At 38.1% G+C, this 23,043-nt stretch overlaps 1 protein-coding gene and 1 pseudogene across 5 annotated transcripts in view; both read left to right on the forward strand.

Annotated features, from left to right (window-relative positions):
* The window catches only part of LOC135219980 (uncharacterized), a 130,368-nt gene that overhangs the window by 29,786 nt on the left and 77,539 nt on the right, over positions 1 to 23,043 (forward strand). The window lies entirely within an intron of this gene.
* Positions 437 to 23,043, forward strand: part of LOC135219048 (endoplasmic reticulum-Golgi intermediate compartment protein 2-like) — a 23,402-nt pseudogene continuing 795 nt past the window's right edge.

Raw genomic sequence — 23,043 nt, forward strand, 5'->3', positions numbered from 1 at the left:
TCTCTAGTTGGATTAACCTTGCTACAACGTATATAGCAACTTTGCAAAGAAGGAAAAAATGTGTAAAAAATGTCGCTTAAAATGTGTCAAAGTGTCGCTTGAAGTGAAAGACAAATTAATATTATCAACGCAAAGTATTAAAATTTGAGCTTAGTTTCAGGAAATAATGTGAAATTCGCCATAAATTAACTATATATTCATTGAGCTTGTGTGTGATCCTCATTGGATGAACTTGCCTACAATGTAGCAAACATTGCTAAATATATGAGAACGGCCTACACCAGCCGCTTGAATTGTTATACAGATCAACATCATTGATGTAAAGTGTTAAAATTTGACAAGAATTCCATGGGAAAGATGTAAAATTCGCAACAAATAACCAAATTCGTAAATTGGCAATAATATTAATACGTAGCGAAATTAGCGCCTCTCTTCGCTACACTGTCAGGGGGACGAGACGTAAACATCAAAACAAGTGTCGTTTCTCTGTTAGTAGTTATTTCGTGGCGTCCTCATTAACCGACTAATTTATGCGGGGCAGTAAGAGGTGATGTATCATATTACTCCGTTATTTTACGTTATTAATGACGTTTTATTAATACAGCCGTAGGCCTGTAAATCAGGTCACTGCTGTGAGCTGCCGAGCTTTCGGCAACCTCGTAGCACAGTAGCAATAGGCCTGGAGGCTGATATGGACCCTCTGTTGCGTAATGGAGAGTCTTACTACGAGGCTTTTTAGGCCTTTTGTTTGTTACATTATGATTTTACATTGTTAGAAAAAGATCATTATGATAGAATCCTACTGCATTGGTTTGAAAGCTATGTTTAGGTTACTAGTAATCAGGGTCTACTACCTAGGTCCAGCTCCATGTAGGCCTAGTGTAAGGTATTACTATGATGATTTATTTTTAGCCAAAAATCTGACATTTTTATTTTGTTTTAGCCATTTTAACTATTTGTGTGGTCTAGGCCATTGTCGGGGCAACCCAGTCATTTTCATACCCTCCCGCTCGGCCTGTTTTGACTTATTACGAGTGACCCCAATCGCTTTTTTTGTACTTTTCTAGTGCATACCAATAAAAAGGTAAAAAAGGCATAAATCAAATCATAATCGTTGAAAAACTGCCTATTTTGTGCATACCCAGGCTACAGCATCACTCACCTAACCTAATGTAGAACACCATAAATCATAACTTAATTTGCACACTAAGGCCTAACCTGGCATGAAGCTAACCTTTCTCTCCTTCCTAGCATTACGCCGAGGATAGTATCTCGCTTTTCCCTCCTTGAGAATACAAATTATTGTCTTTTTAGGCCATGTAGGGTAAACAACTGCATGGCCTGGCCCAACACACTTGACGGTCACGGATGGCCACCCTCCGAAAAAGTACTTATAACGCGTCCTGACACTGGAGATGTTCATCAGTCGCGACTTGTTGTTGGTGAGAGACGCAGCTAAAGAACTCTACTCTCCTTTCGAAGTAAGTATTTTCTCCAAAGTTAGAAATTTAGGCCAAATTTAAAGCTTTAAACAGGGTAGTGAAAAGGGTGGCCAACGCAGTGCAAATTTCACCAAAACGCTTTCAAAATTTTTACCTACGCTTAAATAACTTAGAGGATTGACGCCATCTCGATGTTTGTAGAGTCGCTTGTGTCAACAAACTTCCCATTTCCTGTGATAAATCTGCGCACCACTTGTACCCATAGATGCTGGGGCACTTTCATCACAACAGTCATAACCCGGTCCCGGGCCACAACGTTTTTAAGGAAACTACTGTTTGGGTAGAAGACGACAACAAAGCGTGCACTAGATAATTATTTAAATAAATAGTAAAACATCAATATTTTACATATTTATGATGATTAATTTGAAAATATTAATTATTGAAAAAGTAACTCGACTCTGACTCAAATTTAAGTAATTACTTTCGTACCTATTTTAAATGAATTGCTATACTCAACTTTCTTGCAGAACAGTTTACCAGTTATTCATGCAGATTTTTATCAGCTATTCATGTAATTGTTATAATCGTAATGCCCATATATATCTTTATTATTTACTTTTTGGATATATGAAGATGTTTTACTGCCGGATTACTGCCATAGAGTGACGCAATCGCTTTCGCTTCTTGGGCCTCTGTCTGTTTTCGCATCATAAGAAATTAATGGGGCCGAATTTGCAATGACCAGAAAGTCATTAAAAGAGGAAAGTTAGCATCGAGGGGCATTGTTTTGATTGAGAAAAATACAAATTTATACAATAGCTAGCTTGTAAAAAATACTTGATTACAAAAAACTTGATTGACAACTAAGCAGCATACCTACTATGGGTTTCAGAGAGTGCAAGCACGTTTTTTGGCAATATTTCTGTAACAAACACTTGTATCAGAACGAGATTTTGCTATATAGTGTATTACACCCAATGCCGTAATTTATAAGGGTATCGTGAATCACTAATCGTAAAGAATAACGACACTTGTCCTTGAACACGCATAAAAAGCTCCACCTATCCTCTCCCCCCACCTCCACCGCCACCCCTGTTCTTCTTCCTTCCTTCACCTTCCTTTCTCTCTCTCTCTCTGTTGCCAATTGGTATGTGTTCACCCTCCAAACTGGGTATAAGACTTACACAAAGTATGGAAATTGGTGAAATTAGCCTATGCATTGAAAGTATATATACATAAATGTTAAAGCAATTTTATCATTATAGCATTACTATGACAACTAGAATTCATGGAAACAGTTAATGATGATGCATCGGCGTATGTGTGAAGCTCCACTAATGTGGCAATGATGATTTTGCCATTCTTAGCATGCAAACATTAAAGGTTACATTTATTTCTGGCATACAGTCATTAAAAAAATCAAAATATTAATATAGACTTAAATCAATGAAACAAAAATGGCTAAGCAAAAAAAAAAACAAAAAAATGATTACTAAAATCCACTAATGGTCGGGCGATGGTTTTCGGCAGCCAGATGTACGACAAGGTTAGAAACATTGGATTGTACCTACTTTAGAAATATCTGTAATTTTTCGGGGGTAATTTGGTTGCAAAAAAGGGATAATAGACATGAATTAAATAAACATTTTGAAATAAGAAGTAAAGTTAAACTAAACAATGAGTAAAGTAAACAATTAAGGGAATAAAGCTTTGCACATCATAAACAGTATCGTCATCTGCTGCTCGTAACTGTGTTTGTGGAGTGAGCGCTTAGGAACCAGGAACAGCAACATGGTTCAAGTGCAATGTGGAGTGAATTAAGACCAAAATGTGTATAATTCCACAATCAAATAAGCACTGGAGTTTCAGTTGTGATGGCAGTAAGGATAAAACCACTGATTACAAGGTACAAATGAATTCAATTCAAACCATGACCCGGGGAATAACAAGTTTCATACTTTTACTAATATAGGCAACAAAATGTTGTTTTATTGTGCTGATTACAACTGCAATCTTGAGTAAGATCAATAAACGTTGCATATATATGCTAACATTGTTCAAATGAGTGCTGGGAAAGATGGTGGACAGTCCGTGATTAGACCGGCCAGCCACACGATAGCCGCCATATTAGATTTCAAAACTGCCTTGAAAACATATTTTACGAAGAGCGTCACATGCTTATTTTAGTTCGTATGGGGCTTTCATATATCGCATTATGTTGACGAAACTTCAATCTTTTGAATGGTATGCTTAGAGTCGTAATTGTATTCTTGTTTCACCAATTAAATATCGAGTGAATAAGACCCGGCCAGCGTGATGATGGTGGATCGTCCGTGATTGTTTACCCTATAGCTTAGGAGTATGTATTCCCAGCGTAAGTTCATGGTGGTTTTTTTGAAGGTTGGTAGTAAGGTGGTTAATTGATGGCAAAATAGACACTGTTCTTTGTTCCCTTTATGGGGAGAGACTATCTGCATGAAAATTCCTACTGTCTTACAGTAAAACATCAATTCCCTTTCTGTATGTACCAGCGAAGCTCAGCTTTCATAGCAGCCCATTACCGAAAAAAATTGTTTGTATATTTAGGAAAATCACAAAGCAGTATATCAGTATATTTGGAGGTAGACTGCCTAGTCTTGGCAAGATTTTTGAGGTCTCCAACAATTTTTCATACAAATTCAGTACTGTACTTTTGAGAAAATTTTTAGTGTATTATAATAAGAAAACAGTTGCCTATTATAATGTTGTATCATTGTTTCAAGATTTTGCCAGGCTTTTTTCAATATTTAAGATCTAATTATACAACAGAAATTTAATTTGACTAATTTTTGTGATTTATTTTTTCTTGCAGGCTCAAGAACCAAACTTATCATGTTGAGGCATAGGAAGAAAACGTTACAGGTTGTGAAGCAACTAGATGCTTTCCCAAAGACTTCTGAAGAATGTGTGGAAAGTACAACTACTGGTGGCACATGTAAGTTTTGTTGCCAGAGTATTGTATCCAAAAATGTGCCTGCCTGATATTCTGAATTTGGTGAAAGTAAAGTGTTTAATCAGAGCTTGAGTTCAATCTAAGACTTACAGAGCTGAAAGAGTTTTTTACATTAGGTGAGGATCACAGTGATGAGTAGGACAAGGTTGTAGGAAGACCGTAAAGAGACCATAGTGAAAAATAAACGTAAAAAATCAACTTGCTACAGGTGTATTTTAAGGACACCAAAGGAGATAGCCCCTACTGGTGTGTAAAGTAAGGTTTTGATTTGAGAAACAAAGGATGGTGTGGTAGATCTTTGACGCATAACATTTTAGGAAGTGTTTTGAAAGTTTTTATGTACTGTACAGTATTCTTAAGGCTTTCATATCAAATTGTGTTCTGCAGAAACAGAAATTCAAGGCAAGTTTCATGTTTAAGATGGAAAAGATGTTGCAACTGTACCGTATCAAAATTGTAGTATATAACTTATATTTTGGTGTGCTGACATTAATTACCTTGTGCTTATGAGATTACTATTTAGTTTAATACATATACGTAATGTATACTATGTATTTATATAATTTATTATCCTGTTATGTTTCAGTTTCTGTGATGAGCCATCTCGTTATATTATGGTTGATAGTTATGGAAGGTCTTTACTACATGGAAACTAAGTTTACCTATTCCTTCAAGCCTGACACATCGTTTTCGGAAAAGCTAAAGATCAACGTTTGATATTACTGTTGCCATGCCATGTAAATGTAAGTCTGACTCTCTCTTTTCAATTTTTTAATTATAGTTTTGGATTTTGTTTACTCATGATTCTTGTTCAGAATAGAAAGATTGTTCATGATATTGAAGAGTATGGTCTGTGACTGTCTCTTACAAACTGACATTATTATTATTATTGTTGTTGTTATAAGTTAGAATTATCAGACCATTGAATGAAATTTCTTGACACTCATAGGGCTTACTTAAAGGATTTGTTCTCATATGTGAGGGGAAATTTGAGGTTGGTAAAGTTAACATTTGACAGGAGGCAAAAAGCAGTACTGTTTGTGCTGAAGAGACATTGAAAAGAACTTTTATTATTATTTACAATGTGCCAAACAAGTCTCTTTAGTGGAACTCTTCCTTCCACAAGAAAAAGGAAATTAGTGGTACCTCGAGATACGAAATTAATCCGTTCCGAGACGGCCTTCGTATTATGAGTTTTTCGTATATTTGAACACATTTTACATGTAAAATGGCTAATCCGTTCCAAGCCCTCCAAAAACACCCCAAAATTAAATTAATTTCCAGGCCTAAAACACATGTTCTAGGGTTACGACGGAAGAAATATGTCTCCAAAAAGGCAAAATACTGTACATTACTTGAGTAAATCATTCAACTGCATGTAATGTTCAACCTCATTTTTACTGCATATATTAGGACTTTAGCATATGTCCCTTAGCAATAAGCCTAGCCTATGTTAGCGGTTGCTACTGTAGCCTAGTCTATGATTCTGACATCTAAACCTAAGAGCTAAAAGCTTAGAATATGCCAATAAAATGTATAAATAATCAGTATGTACTCATTTCAAATAATTATTAATTAATCATTAACTATAATACACAAACAAAGAAAAAACAAACCTTCCAATCGATTGTTTACATTCTTACGAGTATCGAACGAGCGCCAAGCAATCATTTTTCCTAGCACACAGTAAGCCATAAATTGCTTCAATTATCTCTCTTCAACTAATGAAACCACCAAACAGTATAATAACCATTAATTTCTATTCTTTATTCTATCTTTACCTAATGGAGATACCGAGGTATGACAGCTGTAATGAAAGATACGTAATACGTAACGTAATAATAAAACAGAAGAAGAATTCTAAAAAATACGTATTTGTTGGCAGACTGATTTATTTTATATTTTCTGATATCTAATTCACAATTTTTTTTATTAAATGTATTGCATGTACTCATTTCAAATAATTATTAAGTAACCATTAACTATAATAAACAACACAAAAAAGCTTCCAAACATCTGTTTACATCCAGCACTTACTAGTATCGAACGATCGCCAAGCAATCACTTTTACACAGTAAGCCATAAATTTTCATTATCTCTCTTCAACTACTGAAACTACCTAACAGTATGATAACCATTCATTTCTATTCTTTATTCTATCTTTACCTAATAATGTTTTTTTTTATTTAAATGTATTGCATGAATAAGTTTTTTCAATTTACAGCAACCTTTTACCAATAGAATACTTAAAGCACAAGGGTAGATGCTGACCAATAGGAGAGCAGGACCTTATGGGGTGACTAGCATCAGGAAACCAATGGGAGAGCGGGAGGATGGTGGCGAGTTTACTCAGTTGGGCGGCGCGGGAGTTTTAAAAATTGTTCTCGGTGGTCCGGGCGAATCTCGGGACTTTACAGCAACAACCTTTCGTATCTTGAAAACTTTTCGTATGTAGAGCAGTAAAATTTTTCGTATTGGCTTTCGTAACTTGGATTTTTCGTAAGTTGAGCCTTTCGTATCTCGAGGTACTAACTGTATTGTATTAAATTTTGTACTGTAATGTCAGTATAATGTCTTGCTTTCTTTTCACCTTTTAGGTTAAAATTATTTCATATGCAGGTAATAAGTAATTATGTTCCTTCCACGTTGCTTTCACAGATAACGATAAGCCAAAGCTGAAAATATTGAAAGTGAAAACCAGTCCTTTGGATCATCAAAGTCAAATTGAAGTCTCACTACTCCCAGAGATCTTTCCTTTTCAGATGCAAGGCTGTCACATTTTAAGAAGTCTGTTAAAATTATGTACAATTCTTATTACTATTAGGCTTTAATTGAAATATATATGAAAAATTTCATGCTAATTGTTTTTTATTTCAACAGTTGTTGTGCTGATGTTTTAGATATGACTGGTGAACAAGTTATGACTTTTGGAGAGCTAAAATTAGAGGATACATGGTGGACTCTCGATCCAGACCAGCAAATTCACTTTGAAGGTGTACAGCGGGTAAGGAAGTGATTATTTTTATCAAGTAAAAGTTTTAGTAAAATGCTTTTCCAACGGTAGGTGGTAAGAATAGAGAAAAGCTATTGCTCTAAATATAAAGACTCAGAACCAAGGAAGTGCAGTGTGCAGTTGTATAGTTGAAAGAGAAGGTTTGATAAAAATGACGGATTCCTTTGAGTTTGTAATACTTAGCCTTTGCCTGAGGTTTGTGATAAATACAGACTGAAAAGTACAAATAATTAAGATGGCAGGATTTTCTGTTAGAGACTATAGGCTTTTGCAAGAAGATGTTGGCTAATCATTGGGGAAGATTGCATGGGGTGTCTTTGTGATGTGTTTGTTTTTGTATTTTCGTCTTAGAATAAATGAGTCAAAGAAAGGAAACCAGAATAGCCTAAGACTGCCAGCTATCATTTTATGTTAGCTGGATTTTGTGCAAAACCCAGTGGGCCAGATGGGCAAGTCCACGCATAATGTCTTTCAAGATATATATGTTTCTTGTTGCAAACTGTGGCATATGATAATTCTCTTCTTATTACTTGGTGTGAAGTTGCTTTTAACTTTATGGTAATTGTGGTTTATCATTATTTGTTGAAACTGGAAAATAAGGTAAAATGATGAGTTAAGTTAGCTGTTAACAAGAAAAATACTTATCCAAAAACAAAAATCTACTAAATATAATTAGTACAGGTGTTTGTACATTCAAGAGCAGGAAATACATTGGTCTGATAAATTGACACTAGTGTAATTAGTATTTAACAAACATTAATTTGTCCCTTTTCTTTGTATGCAGGTTAACAGCTACCTTAGGGACCAATTCCATTCCATACATGAACTTCTTTGGAGAAGTGGTTACACCAACATTTTTGGCGATATGCCACAAAGGTAAAGCAACTTGAATAGTACTCCACTTCAAATTTGTTATAGTAAAAATTTCAATGCTAGTGTGTAGCTTGCAATAGTGCGTTGGGGTGAACTTTATTCCTACCTCTCTGTCTTTCCCTACAGGCATTATTTTCCTGACACTCCAAAAGATGCATGTCAGCTGAGTGGGTCTTTAGGCATCAATAAAGTGGCTGGGAATTTTCATATCACAGCTGGTAAGTTTTGTATATAGTATATCATTTGCAAAACATGGTGATAAAATAAATCTTACAGTCATAAAGCCTGACATCCACTTGTTAATAATGACACTTTTTGCTACATGGAAAGAAACCCCTTTATAAAAGTAGAATAGAAAAGGCAATCATAGATTGCATACTTCTTGCAGTTTAGTTTTAACTAATTATGTACGAAGAGCCATTAACTTTTTTTTGTTTTTTACTCGTCACCTCTGATAGGTATCTTATTTTGAGCTTCAAGTTTTTCGATTACAAGTCATTTCATATTCAGGGAAAAACTATTCCACTGCCACGAGGTCATTTTTGCCCACTTGGCAGTGCAGTGTTTATGGAAGACTCAGACTACAAACTTTACTCATCGCATTAATAAAACTTTCCTTTGGGGATCCTGCTCCAGGAATCATACATCCTCTAGAAGGCGATGAACAGGTTGCATCAAAGAGTTAAGTTTTAAGTTGCTTTGTTTATTTTCATAACTCTTCTGTATTATTATGTGCGCTGTCACTACAATTACTACTGCCAGTAATAATTCTCATATAGGACTTAATTTTTTGGTAGTTTACTTATGAGTGTTTCATGAAAAATAAGTGAAGAATTGAAGAAAGCATAAGGCCAGTTTGGAGTTTAGAATAAGACTGGGATTCTTACAGAATTTTGCCCATCACTGAAACATTACCATCACCTTGCATTCAGAATTCATTCATCCAAACTGTTACTGGTCTGTATGTGTCAATCTTATGTATATGGATAATCAATCAGCAGTAATCCAAATAAATAAAAAATCTTGACTAGTACTTCATGTAGTCAGTCAAATTACTTGTCTTGCATTGACTTTTCATGATAAATACATTGAAGTATATGCAGCTGTGCTAATATGAGCAGAAAACCGGAGACTTGGTAGAAGTGCAATGAGTTGTGGAGGTTTGGAAGTAAGAAATGAAATGAGTTGTGGAGGTTTTGGAAGTGGGAGAGATGTGAATTTCTTTCTCTCACTCTCTCATTCCTTATTTCTTTTTTCAATAATAATGTTAATAATGCATTCTCTTTTTTTTTTTTTTTTTTTTTTTTTTATTGCAGACCATATGACTTACCAGTACTTCATTACTGTTGTTCCAACACTGGTCAATACTTACAGTCATTATGGAACCTCATTCCAATACTCAGTTGCTGAACAGTCTAGAGAAATCTCACATGCTCAGGTAAGGAAACCAGAATGGTGTTTGCATTTAGTATTATCTTGGTGTTATTAGCAACAAGGGTGTGAAAAAGCAGAAGTTTTATTATTGACCCCTTCGCCACCGGCCTGCTGCATTGCTGCAAATGCTTACATACCGCATGAGGCCCAATGTCGACCGCAAGTATCAATCGTTACTTGCTCCCACTAAATTTGATGTTATTCATATTTTTCCTTTATATTCTTATGTGAAAACATTGTGTATATATCAAAGAATATTTTTTACTACATTGTCAAAAAATGAAAAAAAATATATTAAGGATATCGGAAAAAATAGGAATATTTAGTAGAGAAAGTAATTGCAGAAGTAGGAATAGTTATAAAGTAGTAGAATTAGTAGTAGAGATAGTAGAAATAAAGTAGTAAAGTATTAGTTAAAAATAGTAGTGGTAATAGCCAGTACTAGTTTCTTACTGAAACAGTTATTCCTAGATTTCATACAGAAACAGCATATATACATCAATAAATGTTTACGGCACTGGTAATGACAATAATAATAATAATAATAAAACGGTAATAATAGCAATAATAAAAAAGGAACAGCATCTCGTGACCAATACATATATACATACGGGGCAGTTTATTCACCCACATTATCATCAGCAAGCTATAAAAAACATAGATCTCATCACGAGTAACAGGCCTCCACAGAAGTCCTTTCACCTTATGCTTTCCTGTCGAATGAAAGTACTCCTCTGCCCGAGCATTCATCCATTCACACAATTTGTCAATTACATCACCACAAAAAAGAAAAAAAATGCATCACGTAAGCAGGTGAAATCGGTGTGTAAGCAGGAATCCATTGTCACCCTCCGTGAATCGCAGGAGCTGGGTCTGGGCGCACATCACAAGATGGATCAGTTAAGACCGCCAACCTTCATTGACAATAGGTTCAGTGTCTTCAAACACTCTTTGTCACTGTCAACCACTAAGAAATTATCGCTATAATTATCATCTGATAGATTTGGCAGTTACTCAGACCATGACTCTGAAACACTTATCATCTGACATGATACTGAAAAAAAAACATATAGAATAACTGCAATCAAAAGGGAAAAAGGTTTAGAATTAACAAATCTACATGGTTTACGGACAAAATTGTGATCATCCTTCTCAGATAATAGTCTGGCATGTGTTGGCCAGTACCCCTCCTACAATGATGTCACGATGTCCATTGGACGCTCATTGGCTAGATTGAATTGTGGGAGGAGCTTCAGCACCTCCCTCGTACACAATACTGTGTCTGGAAACCATCCAAGCTGAAGAAAACAGCTTTGCTTTTCAAGGAGGGATGAAAGATGTATAAGCGTACATCGTGTTCTTTTATCACTGGACCGTAAAAGACGTACATATGTACTTCCCAGTGCTGAAGGGGTTAATGGTACATTACAATGAATGAGACCACTGGATTGCATCATCATAAATGTTTTTATGTTAGGTTTTCCTTTATGCTGCTAGATGTGAAATAAGTAGTTTTGTGGGCTTTCTTTATTTTAATCTGTTTTATAATTAATTTTTGCATTATTAAGGTTAGTATATTATTATAGTTCCTATTACACCTTTTAACCTCTTGGTACCATAAGAATATAGGAGAGCGTAGGTATGTGCAATTTTGTTGTTGTAATGTATTGCATGTGTTTTGTGTCCTATCACCCCCTTGTTTTAGGTACATAATTTCTAGGAAAATATTAATGTTATGCATAATTGTATGGAAATTGGGGATACTTCAGATTTATACTGGTCATGATAGAAAGTATTACTTGAATTTTTTCTTTTTACTAATGTCATGCAAAACTGAAAATAATATAGGCAAGGTAAAGAGTTAACTCAAAAATGATAATGATATTGGTTTTCAACAGAACTCTCATGGGACTCCAGGAATATTCTTCAAATATGACACATCAGCTCTAAAAGTTGAAGTAGTAGAGCACCACGAGTCCATAATTGCCTTCTTAACTCGTCTTTGTGGCATCATAGGAGGTGTTTTCACTTGCTCAGGTATGTGTTGCTTCTGTAAGTTCTAACTATCAAGTTTATTTGTGGTGTTACGATAGAGAATACTTTCTATGGAAAGTACAGTATTATATTTCTGTTTAAATACACTTTGCGTAGCTATACGACAGTAGAAAAAAATATTGCAGTAAAATAGTCTTATAGTTATCCTTTCATGAGTGCTAATAGTTGCTGATGATAATAATAAAATTAGCTTGGACGAAAATGTTGGTTATGTTGTACCTTGTATAATATATCCATGCTACCAAGGAACATTGAGATGACACTTGAAAGACCAGGTACTCACAGAGGAAAGATAATTGCTTCTTGAAATGAGATGAGTGGTGATAACTTACTCAAGATTTTTGAATGAGAGGAAATGATACTGTCAAGTACATCAAATATTCATTCATCTTATTATCACATGTAAATGGTAGCAGTTCTCTTTAAATTATTTTTAGATTTATGGGTCCATATAATTTATTTATTGCAAAAGTAGTTAAGTAGACAGTTGAGGCCCATGCCATAGCTCTTCTAGGACTTGCCCTAAAAGATTTGTCATTAAGTAACTTAGAGAAAGGTAATGTTGAAGAATTTGGATAGAGAAAGATAATGTAGAAGAATTTGGATACCTAGGTGGAGAGAGACCAGAGGGAATGGATGAAAAGTAGTTGGCAGAGGGCAATTCACCTGGAGGTCTAAGGGCTTCAGCAAACTACATTCAGTAAACCTACAGTGTTTGCATAATTTGCAATGATTGTAGCAACTTATGCTGTAAGTGACTTCACCCAGCCATTTATTATTAACCAATATTATATAACTTCTTCACTTTTGTAAGAACAAAAATATATAATGTCAGTTACATTTTCCTTTATGCCTGTGACAGGCTACCAGGAATAAAAATTGGGAGGAAAAGTTTTTTTTTTGTTATGAAGTTTAATTTTCTTAATACAGATCCATTACTTTTACCATTTTTGCCTTCTCAAATCCCGCTTTCTTGTCACAGACTGTTCAGACTTCTTTTCACAGTGACCATGGAAACTAGGTGCACTTGTACCAACGTACAGGGATTAGTACAGCATATTATTTTCTCTTCGGATCCATTTAAAATGCACAGATGGGCTATTCTATATGCATAGGTTTTTACTGAAAGAATTCATTTTGTCTCACAAACATTTTGTTTTTCCTCTAGGTTTACTGAGTCGTGTCGTAGGTTTGTGTATCAACTGCTTCACTTGTCGATTCTTCAAGAAAAGTCCTAAGTCTGGAGAAGATGAAGAAACAATCAAGGCAGCTCCTTGTCCATCTGCCAGTCTTTTACCAGCAGGGAATCTCAACCACCTGCCAATGGACCCAGCTTGCAGCCTCCACCACTTCCCTATCCGTAACTTTGATTTCCGCATCGCTACAAGAAACATCTTCAACCTGACAGTATTTTTTTATTTATTCATTAGTTTAGTAAAGCATCATCTCATATTTTTTAAAAGACATTTAGACGATACATTTTCATTTCATGTAGTAGAATAAATCATGCTGTCATATTCTTTTTTTTATTAACCCATTTCTTATTATAGAAAAAAGTTTGTATATTTCAAGGGGTAAAAGTAGACTATTATGTTGAATAATGTAGGTGGCATGTAATTTAGCAATGTTACAGCACAGTATCTATCATTCCTGAAATAATGAGAATTTCTGTGTTAGTTTCCTATTATTCTTTTACATCTCATTTTTCACATTCCCAGTATCTCCTTTATCTTTAGTTTTATTCTGAAGTACATACTGTCATTTAAAGGAAAATTTCTTCTAGTCCCTTCTATTTTCCTGCATATTGTACACTACTATACATATTGTTGAGATAAAACCTGTCAGTATAGATCCTCTACATTAGTTTTTCAGTCTTTTAGTGTAGATGTAAGAAATGCAGTTCAGAATCTTGCTTGGTTTGCCCTGGCTGTTGACAAACAACTCTGATAGAGAAGGCAAATTGATGATACTTTCACCTGCAGGGTGTAATTATGTAGTAAAAAAAAAAAAAAGAAATACTAATGTTCCTCATTTTCTAGGCAGTAAGCATCATTCACATTCACTTTTGTAGTAAATCCATAGGATGTTTCAAATTCAAAACAGTGAGCTGTTGCCCATCCCCACAGGTTAAGAGATTAGCTCCTTTTTTACCCGAGCTACCTATGTTACTGAATTATGTTTTACTTTGGTAATATTTTTAATAACTTCTGTTGGTCATCAGTTATGTTGGTTCTGATATTCTTTCTAAGTTTTGTCTTCCTTTCCTGTTACATATTTATTAGCATTTGTCTGTCCTGTGTTTGTAATGCAATTTATAATAATTTCTAGCATTTCATTGTCATAAGTCTAGTAGATTTCTTTGGTACAAAGATATTCCTGAGACTGGTACTTCAGGTTGTATGAGATGATAATTTTCATTCTCTTTGTTGGAAGATGAGGAGGTATTTGTTACCCCTCCTAAATGTCATTCATTCTGAGAATTGCCGTCCTTATTGCATTTCAAAGGAATCTCATTCCTTGATCATTTTTAAACCAAATACCATCACCTTCTATTTTATATTATTGATGTCATACTCTGTTGTGTTGAGCTAAGTCTTCCTGTATCTGGTTTTTATATGATCTCATCCTTGCCTATTTCATGAGCTGCATATAGCCAATATTTTCCTCTGGAAGTCAGCATTCGGTAATTAATGATAATTCTCTTCTTTCTGTAACTTGAAAAAAAACTTTGCCATACTGTTGTGCCATCTTCCCTCTGTTTGACCTTTGACCCTTTCTCTTATCTATCTTTCTTCACCCACTTCACTATCTCACAGTTTTTATCTTCCCTCCACTATTTTTAAGATTTTGTTCTCTTTTCCCAAGTCCAAGTCCTCTCCTGTTTTACTATTGTCGTCTGCCTTTTACCCTTCTCTTCTTCTCCATGTATGTATCTCTTTGTCCATTTCCCAGCATGTTTGCTGCTTGAAGAAACTATTCTTTGCCATTTGTACATCTTGATTCCTCCTTTAGTCAGTATAATTGTAATAATGTCAGTCGTCAGTTTTATTTTTCTTGAAAACTCATTGCTTATTAATGAGAGTTCCTTCCAAATCATGATTCTGATTATAGTTTTTTAGTCTTGTCATTGCTATGGACATAACGGATCTATCCACATTTGCACAAAGGTGATTTTTGCCTTGTTTCTCTTTCCATGAAGGATTGTAGTCTGGATGATTTGCCACCCACAAATGTTTGCTATTGTAGAAGTGGGTTTTTGTGTGAATAAAGTATTTTTTTTTGTAATAGCACTTTTTTCCACTTGACCATCACAGAATTAGTATACATAATATGAAGGACATAATGGGATTGTTTATCTACCTCAGATCTTCCTATAGCAGAATTGATTGTTGCTGTCAGTAGAATGGTTTTCAGTTGAAGTTACATCTGATCTGCCATATTATTTTGTTTTTTGCTTGAACAACAGGCCATTCCATTGGATGTCTCGTACTTGAATACATTGTATTTTTGCAGCAGTCTACCTGTTTGGGCAAAAGCTGATAAGTTTTGTCAAGCAGGTCAGGTACTTTGCTGATGTTAAGTTTTGTAATTTGCACCTCACATTGGCAATATATTGTTCATTATTTATTTTTTCCAGGTTTTTGTTAGCATTGTTAATCGAGTGTTGAGGATGATGTCTTTTAAAGATCAATTTGTACATGGAAACTTACCCAGCAGATATATACTTAGCTATAGACTCCGTCGTCCCCGACAGAAATTCGAATTTCGCGGCACACGCTGCAGGTAGGTCAGGTGATCTACCGCCCCTGCCGCTGGGTGGCAGGAATAGAACGGATTACGTTCTAGAACCAGATTTTCTCTGTCGCGGTAGTGTCAACATACGTTGTTGCTACCTCCTGACTTGATTTTCGTTTTTTTCATCACCATCGACCTTCTGGGCTGTCTTTTGCAGGGAAGTACTGGGTCTTTGGTTTGGCATACGCTTTTATTAACTTTTTAATGAATTTGGCTTCGAAATTTCGAAGAATATATTACGTGAAACTACCGAATTTTTCGGTAGACACTTATATTTTGCAATAAGGGAAATATTGATTTTTTTTTTTTTTCACTAATACGTGTATAAGTGTTAGAACTTGATGAAGGAAATATAAGATCTAACTTCCTACTTTAGGAAGTCAGAAAGCATATAACTAGATACGCTTCCTTTAGAAGCTTTAAGAGCTCTCGTACTAACGAGCAGTTAGAGTATTGACAATTCTAGTAGTTGTTGCATCCTCATCACCTTCTTACTCCACAGAATCTACAAATTCATATGTGCAAATTTGAAGATAAATGGATGGAGCTCAAAAGGCGAGCTCTAAAAAGGTAAGAAGTGAATATAGTGTTCCCAGTGCAGTGGAGGGTGCGTCTGATCGGCTCCGTAGCGCTTCCAGGCCTAGACCTCTTCCAAACTCCCAGACCCAGTGGAGGAGGAAAGTCGACAGCTGCAGGAAGGTTAGGGAGAACCCCCACCGGTCAGGCGTCCCCTCGGCAGGTTCTGTAGAACGTCCCAGACTGCCAAGGATAGCCATTGATAAGGCATCCTTTAAAAAACAGTGCGTCTCTTCATCTTACATACCGAAAAGACGAAGAATGTATGTTTGGAGTGATCTAGCGCGTTCTCTGAAAACTAAGAGAACACTGAGCAAGAGCCAGCCGCTGCCAGCCAGGAAGCCGCGTTCCAGCAAGCTAGCGTGAGGTACGTTCCTATAGCCAGCAGCGAGGCGCGTTCCAGCTAACAGACTAGCGCGAGCCGCGTTCCTACAACCAAACGCGAGCCGCGTTCTAGACAATTTTTCTTGGCGCAAGGCGCCTTCAAAGAGATGAAGCACCAGCCTGGGCGCAAATTGCGCCAGAAAAACAGACGGCTAGAGCCAAGGAGCCTTACAGTAGAGTGGCAATCAGAACGATCCTTCCATTGAACGTTTCCGGGCAAGAGGCTCTTTCTAAAAGGGGTCTAGTAGGCGCTCGGAACTGTCAGGGCGCACGGGACCTTCCACGCAAGCGGAAGTTCCAGGAGCGAGTCTCCATTTCTCAGCTTGTGCGGAACATTCCAGGCGCGCGGAACATTCCAGGCGCTAGGTGCAAGGATCCAGGCGCCAGAATATCCTTTCTCTATCTGCCTCGGCAGGGAAAGAAGGTAGTAGAGTATCTGCTGTATGAGAATACGATACGGCAAATCATAAGCACATACCGTAGTTACTTCTTTGCTGAGCAACTCAATTACCAGTATCCTTCCAGGAATTTCTAGGAAGGACTACGCTTAAAGGGATTGTTAAGAAACAACCTACATTACTTGCTTCTAGATTTATCGAAGTCTTGTTTCGCTTAGATATGCATTATAAGAACTTCCTGAAGTTCGATAATAATGTTATAAGATTCCTTTATTAAATGGAGTAGCTGGCAACTCTGGAAGAGTAAGGCCAGTCGGCTAACGAGACTGCTATTGCTTAGACACCAACGCAGTATCATGTAGGTGTCGGTCATGAGTGGGCGGTAACATGTCTCTCTCCTGCGGGATGGAATGAATAACCGTGTCTCTCCCCTACAATCGTGGTTTTAGCCTCGGATTGAGGGGATAGTTAAGCAAACATAAATAAAATATTGTCTGCCTTTTGCTAAGAAGCTTTCAATAAGAAAGATATTACATTTCAATGCTGTTTACCGTAGGTAAAATTTTTAAAGGATTCTAACGCAGCGAAACTCTATATTGTATAATGCTCTCATGCTTACGAAAGCATGGCTTATTAGAGTACATGCTTAGTGAGAAGATGAATGTAGTAGAGAATTCACTTTAAGACATACATACGTATGGTCAAGTCTTATGCACATACCGAGGTTAACTACAGAATTCCTAGTATCCTACAAAGGTTTCCTAGATTAATGCTGTTTACCACAATGTGACAGTATTATAAAGGATTCTAATACGGCAGCGCGCGATATATATAATTCTCTCATCCTTTCGAGAAACGCACACACCCTTTTAAATCGGATATTGCTCAAGAGAAGTTGGGTGAGTCGGATGGGAAACATTCTCTTAGTGGCAGAAGTTGTTTCCCTGAATGGACTATACTACGTATATAAAAGTTTTTCCCACTAAGAACGGAATTAACATGTGAAGGAGTCGGGTACCATAAAAGGCATAGATGTTATGGCACATAACCTAAAAAGAACTAGAAGGAAGCGCCAGCCTGGTGCAAATTGTGCCAGAAGCACCATCCAAGATATTTCTCGTTTTAGCGAGTTATTAACTTAAGAGTCCAGTAGCCTCTCGGACAGCAGGCTCGGTAACGGCAAGATTCGTTCCTGATTTCGTACCCATTTAATCGAAAAGGGGTCGACTTACAAGGAATGATGAAATGATTTATTTTAATCACTTAGGCCAATTCCACGACTCTCTCATATCGCAAAGAGCATCGAGAATCTCTTTTCGCCCCGGTTCGCGTTAACAAAAGAGAACCTATTTGGGAACAGACACGGAACGTAACGATCCTTAAGAGGTTCGATGCAAGATTTTGCATGTCCGTGAGAACCTTCTCGATCGAAGATAATAACTGTTAACGTATGTCTAACATTTATTGAAAAGAGTTGTGAGAACTGCGGAAAGTCTTCTTCATAGATCTCTTTGTAAGGTAGAAGACGAACAGGCTTCCTTTAGACTGCTTCTTTTTTCCCTCGAACCAAGAGAGGTAGCAATATAAGACATCTTTAAATTTAAAGAAGGGGAATAAAACTTTAGCCTTTTTTCCCCTAGTTATAAATTCTTAACAGATATTAAGATAATTGGGCGTCAAAGGAAGAGAGGATGTATGCCTCATTTTGGCCTTAGAGTGGTTGGATTCCACAGAAGTCACGTTCTTCTCAGCATGTTTCGTAAGGCTTTTCCAAGAGTATCTGGATATTCTATCAGAATCTATTATAAATAGACCTATAAAAACCTCTCCACTCTGAGTCTGTCCGCGTGCAGACCTGACCAGAAGTGGACATGAATGAGAGGTTTTTTCAAGGTAAAATGACAATAGTCATGGCTAAGACATAGAATTGCTGCAGATCGTGTTAGGGAATGAGGAAACTGTCCTCTTCCGATACCTCTGTGAACCACATAGCGAGGTTTTTTCTTCACTTTCAGAGGGAAGAATCACCTATGTATATATCTGCTATCAAAGAACACAGTTAAAGGCCATACTCTGTCTCTACAAAGGGAATTAGTGATAACAGAGGATTAAGATCTTCGGGATCTTATACGATACCGCAATACGACAAGAGTAGGATATCATGTACTTCGAATGGGATTTTTTTTTTTGTGGCCACAGATTCCGTGTTCCGACAAAATGGAACTGCTCCTCATCTGACTTCTTTGAGGAAGTTTATGAAGGAATTCTTTGTTTCTCTTAGCCCTAAACGACCAAGAAGACAAGTGAATTTTTTGGTGCATTGGAATCTCGCATCAGATTCAATGGAGACTCGGCAATGGGTTCTTGCCAGCATAGTATGTCGGGCAAAAGAAATAAATCCCTCTATTCCTGACGCAACGCTTTCAGAGAGAAGTTTAGTTGCCCAGGCAGGGTACTTACATTTTCATCTACAGAAGAAGATATGGTTTAAACGTTTGCCTACAGAGTCTTCGGGGTGCGATGAGGGCTCAAAATGCTTCCCAGAAGGTATTCAGAAGGATACAATAAGAGCTAGAAATCAGGGTTCCGCCCAATTTCAGCTCAGAGTCTCCTTCGACTTCCAGACTCCTTCCCTTCCTTCGGGCAAGGATAGGAAGATTCTGCAACGAGGAACCTCATCAACATGTAGAAGAGATCTCGTTACAAAAAGAAGTGTTCACGAAGGATCCTCCTCGGAGGAAGACTCTTCTCTCTCGTGTTGTTAGATATCCTGTCGTCTACTGGGTGTAGCTGACTAAAATCACCTCCCCTGGCCAGGGGCCAAAAGCTCAAAGGGGAAGAATTTCTTCCACCCTTCTCCAGTCTCCTGATAAACTATGTTGTGTTCAGGACTCTCGGACAATGTAGCGCCAGCCAAGCGCCAAATGCCAATACAGGCGAAAAACGCCAGAGGCGGACAGTTCCACGGAACTCTGTCATGGTCGGATACTGAGAAGGAGCGGGCCTCCAACCTGGCGCAAATGCGCCAGAGGCGAACAAATCGGACAGATATAAGAGTGTCCGATGTGGACATCGTCAGACAGCCTAGAGACTCTTCCAAGCTCGAAGCTCCAGCAAGTGTGGAGGAGCCAAGCCAGGCGCGAGGTGCCAGCCAGGCTCTAGGAGCCAGCCAGGCTCTAGGAGCCAGCCAGGCTCTAGGAGCCAGCCAGGCTCTAGGAGCCAGACCAGGCTCTAGGAGCCAGCCAAGCTCTATGAGCCAGCCAGGCTCTATGAGCCAGCCAGGCTCTAGGAGCCAGCCAGGCTCTAGGAGCCAGCCAGGCTCTAGGAGCCAGCCAGGCTCTAGGAGCCAGCCAGGCTCTAGGAGCCAGCCAGGCTCTAGGAGCCAGCCAGGCTCTAGGAGCCAGGCAGGCTCTAGGAGCCAGGCAGGCTCTAGGAGCCAGGCAGGCTTTAGGAGCCAGCCAGGATCTAGGAGCCAGCCAGGCTCTGGAAGCCAGCCAGGCGCCATCCAGGTGCCAGGCTCCTTCAAGGCTAGGCTCCAGTCAGGATTGAGGATCCATCCAGACGCAAGGCTCCTTCAGTAAAGAGAAACCTAAAGCTCTGTCATGTAAGAGGGGGCTAGTCCCCATTGATATGATACAGGTAAGGCTCTGCCATGTAAGTGGGTCAGCCCCCATTGGCACGATCCGAGAAGGCTCTGTCGTGTAAGCGGGCTAGCCCCCATTGACATGATCCAGAAGGGTGTGTCAGTCATAAGGTCCCTACCTCGCTGAAACTCTTTTGAGGCATGCAGACTCATAGACAGTAATCATGAAGTCTTCTGCCAGGCTCCAGGTGCCTTCCAGGCGCAAGGCACCAGCCAGACGCAAGGCTCCAGCCAGGCGCGAGGCGCTAGCCAGGAAGGAGGAGCCAATCAGGCACCCAGCCAGGCGCTAGGCGCCAGCCAGGCGCAAGGCGCCATCTAGGCGCGAGGCTCCAGCCAGGCTCTAGGCGCCATTCAGGCGCAAGGCTCCAGCCAGGCGCGAGGCGCTTGCCAAGCGCTAGCCAGGCTCCAGGCTTCACCCAGAAGAGATCTATATCAAAGAACGCCCTGGCCTTCTTTGAGACATTGTGCTCTCCTAAGCATTGATAAGTGCATTGATGATTCCTTCAAACAGCTGAGAATTAAAAGCGCATGAAGTGCGAGCTTTTCCGAATCTTGTTCTTTCCCTAACAATATGTCATAAGGACATATTAGCTGTCACATACGGGAGATGCAACTCTGTGTTGACTTCCCATTATCCGAAGGATGTCAAGATAACCTTCGAGGGATCCTTCTCTCTTGGTTGATACGTGTCTGCGGATACATTGCTGGGATAGGAGCAGATACTGATCCTTAAATAGTGAGTTAAATTTTATTTAACGTCGTGTTTTTTCTTTGGGTTGTTTGAAAGGAGTTTGTAGATAACTCTTTTCAACTTAAGCACTAACCCTCGTGTTAGGATCAGGTGATCGGGATCGGTGTTGTGCTCCTTCATTATGCCACTAGGCATAGGCATATTGTCATGTAAGAGGCTCTGTCGCGTAAATGGATAAGACCCCATCGACAGACCCACAAGAACTCTTAGCCATAGGTCACATCCTCGCTGAGGCTCTTGAGGCGAAGCAGATTCCTAGGCATTAGCCATGGAGGCTTCCGCCTGATCAAGTAGGAACCAAGGTTTTATTTATTTATTACCTACAACGTATGTTGTTTACCTGTCTATTCAGTAAATAGTTGTCTCTTTCCCACCACCAAGGGTGTCAATCAGCTAAGTATATATCTGCTGGGTAAGTTCCATGTACAAAAATGATATTGTTAAGATACAATAAAGTTTTGTACATACTTACCTGGCAGATATATACGATTGATGGCCCACCCAACCTCCCCTCAGGAGACAGGTGGAAGAGAAAATCTGGTTCTAGAACGGTAATCGTTCCTATTCCTGCCACCCAGCGGCAGGGGCGGTAGATCACCTGACCTACCTGCAGCGTGTGCCGCGAAATTCGAATTTCTGTCGGGGACGACGGAGTCTATAGCTAAGTATATATCTGCCGGGGGGTAAGTATGTACAAAACTTTATTGTATCTTAACAATATCATTTCTTCATCTTATACCCTTTAGGACATGACCAGAAATTCCTAGGTTTTCCTTGAAGGGTTTAAAGGCCATTAGAATGCCTTGGAGGCATTGTGGTCTCACCATTGTCTGGAGATTTTCAGAGGCAGGTTTTAATGAAACCACAATTTATCACCTACTCCGCTTCTTTAATTGAATGAAGTCATTCTCTAAAAATATACAGGTATATCGCTTGGAAATATTTACAAATAATATAAAATACAAAAATTCCTAATGTTCAGTATAAACATAAGTTATAATAACTTTAGCTACAAGACAGCCTTGAAATGTTTTGCATAGAAGTAAAATTCAGTTCACAGGGAGGACTTATACATGTTGCATGCTGGGAACTGGATCTTGTACAAGACAAACACCAAGCCATTAACTGCAAACTCACCCTGCTGTCACAGAACACATGGGAGTGAATTTTAAAAGTAACTGGTAAGAAGTTTTTTCTGGTTTTTATTTGGCATTTGTTGAGTAAAACCTTTGGTTAGAGCTAAAAGCTATATTCTGTATTGTAAACGATCTTCATATATTCATGATGACAACTGTGTACTGAAACCTTTGCAGAGTAGTGTTCAGTCAGTGAAACATTGAACTTTTGTATCTATTCAAGCTATGAGAAAATCACAGAATGATTTAAGAGACTACTCTCGTCTCCCATTGATATTATTAAGCAAAAGTACAGTACTTGCATATCATGAAGTACAGTATTAAAACTAACACGACACCAAAAACGGCAATGTTCAAGTAAGAAATTATGCATCCAACATTTTAAAAAGAATAAACCTCTTGTCATATGAACAGCACTTCAATTATATTCAACAATACCAACTCACAGCTATGACTCTTGACTTTGTGCTCTTTTTAATATTTTGTTACCTACCATGGGCATTTGTACACTACTTTTCAGCATAACGCACATAAGAGCCCAGGTATTC

The sequence above is a fragment of the Macrobrachium nipponense genome, chromosome 1 (assembly GCF_015104395.2).
Source record: "Macrobrachium nipponense isolate FS-2020 chromosome 1, ASM1510439v2, whole genome shotgun sequence".
Classification (NCBI taxonomy): domain Eukaryota; kingdom Metazoa; phylum Arthropoda; class Malacostraca; order Decapoda; family Palaemonidae; genus Macrobrachium; species Macrobrachium nipponense.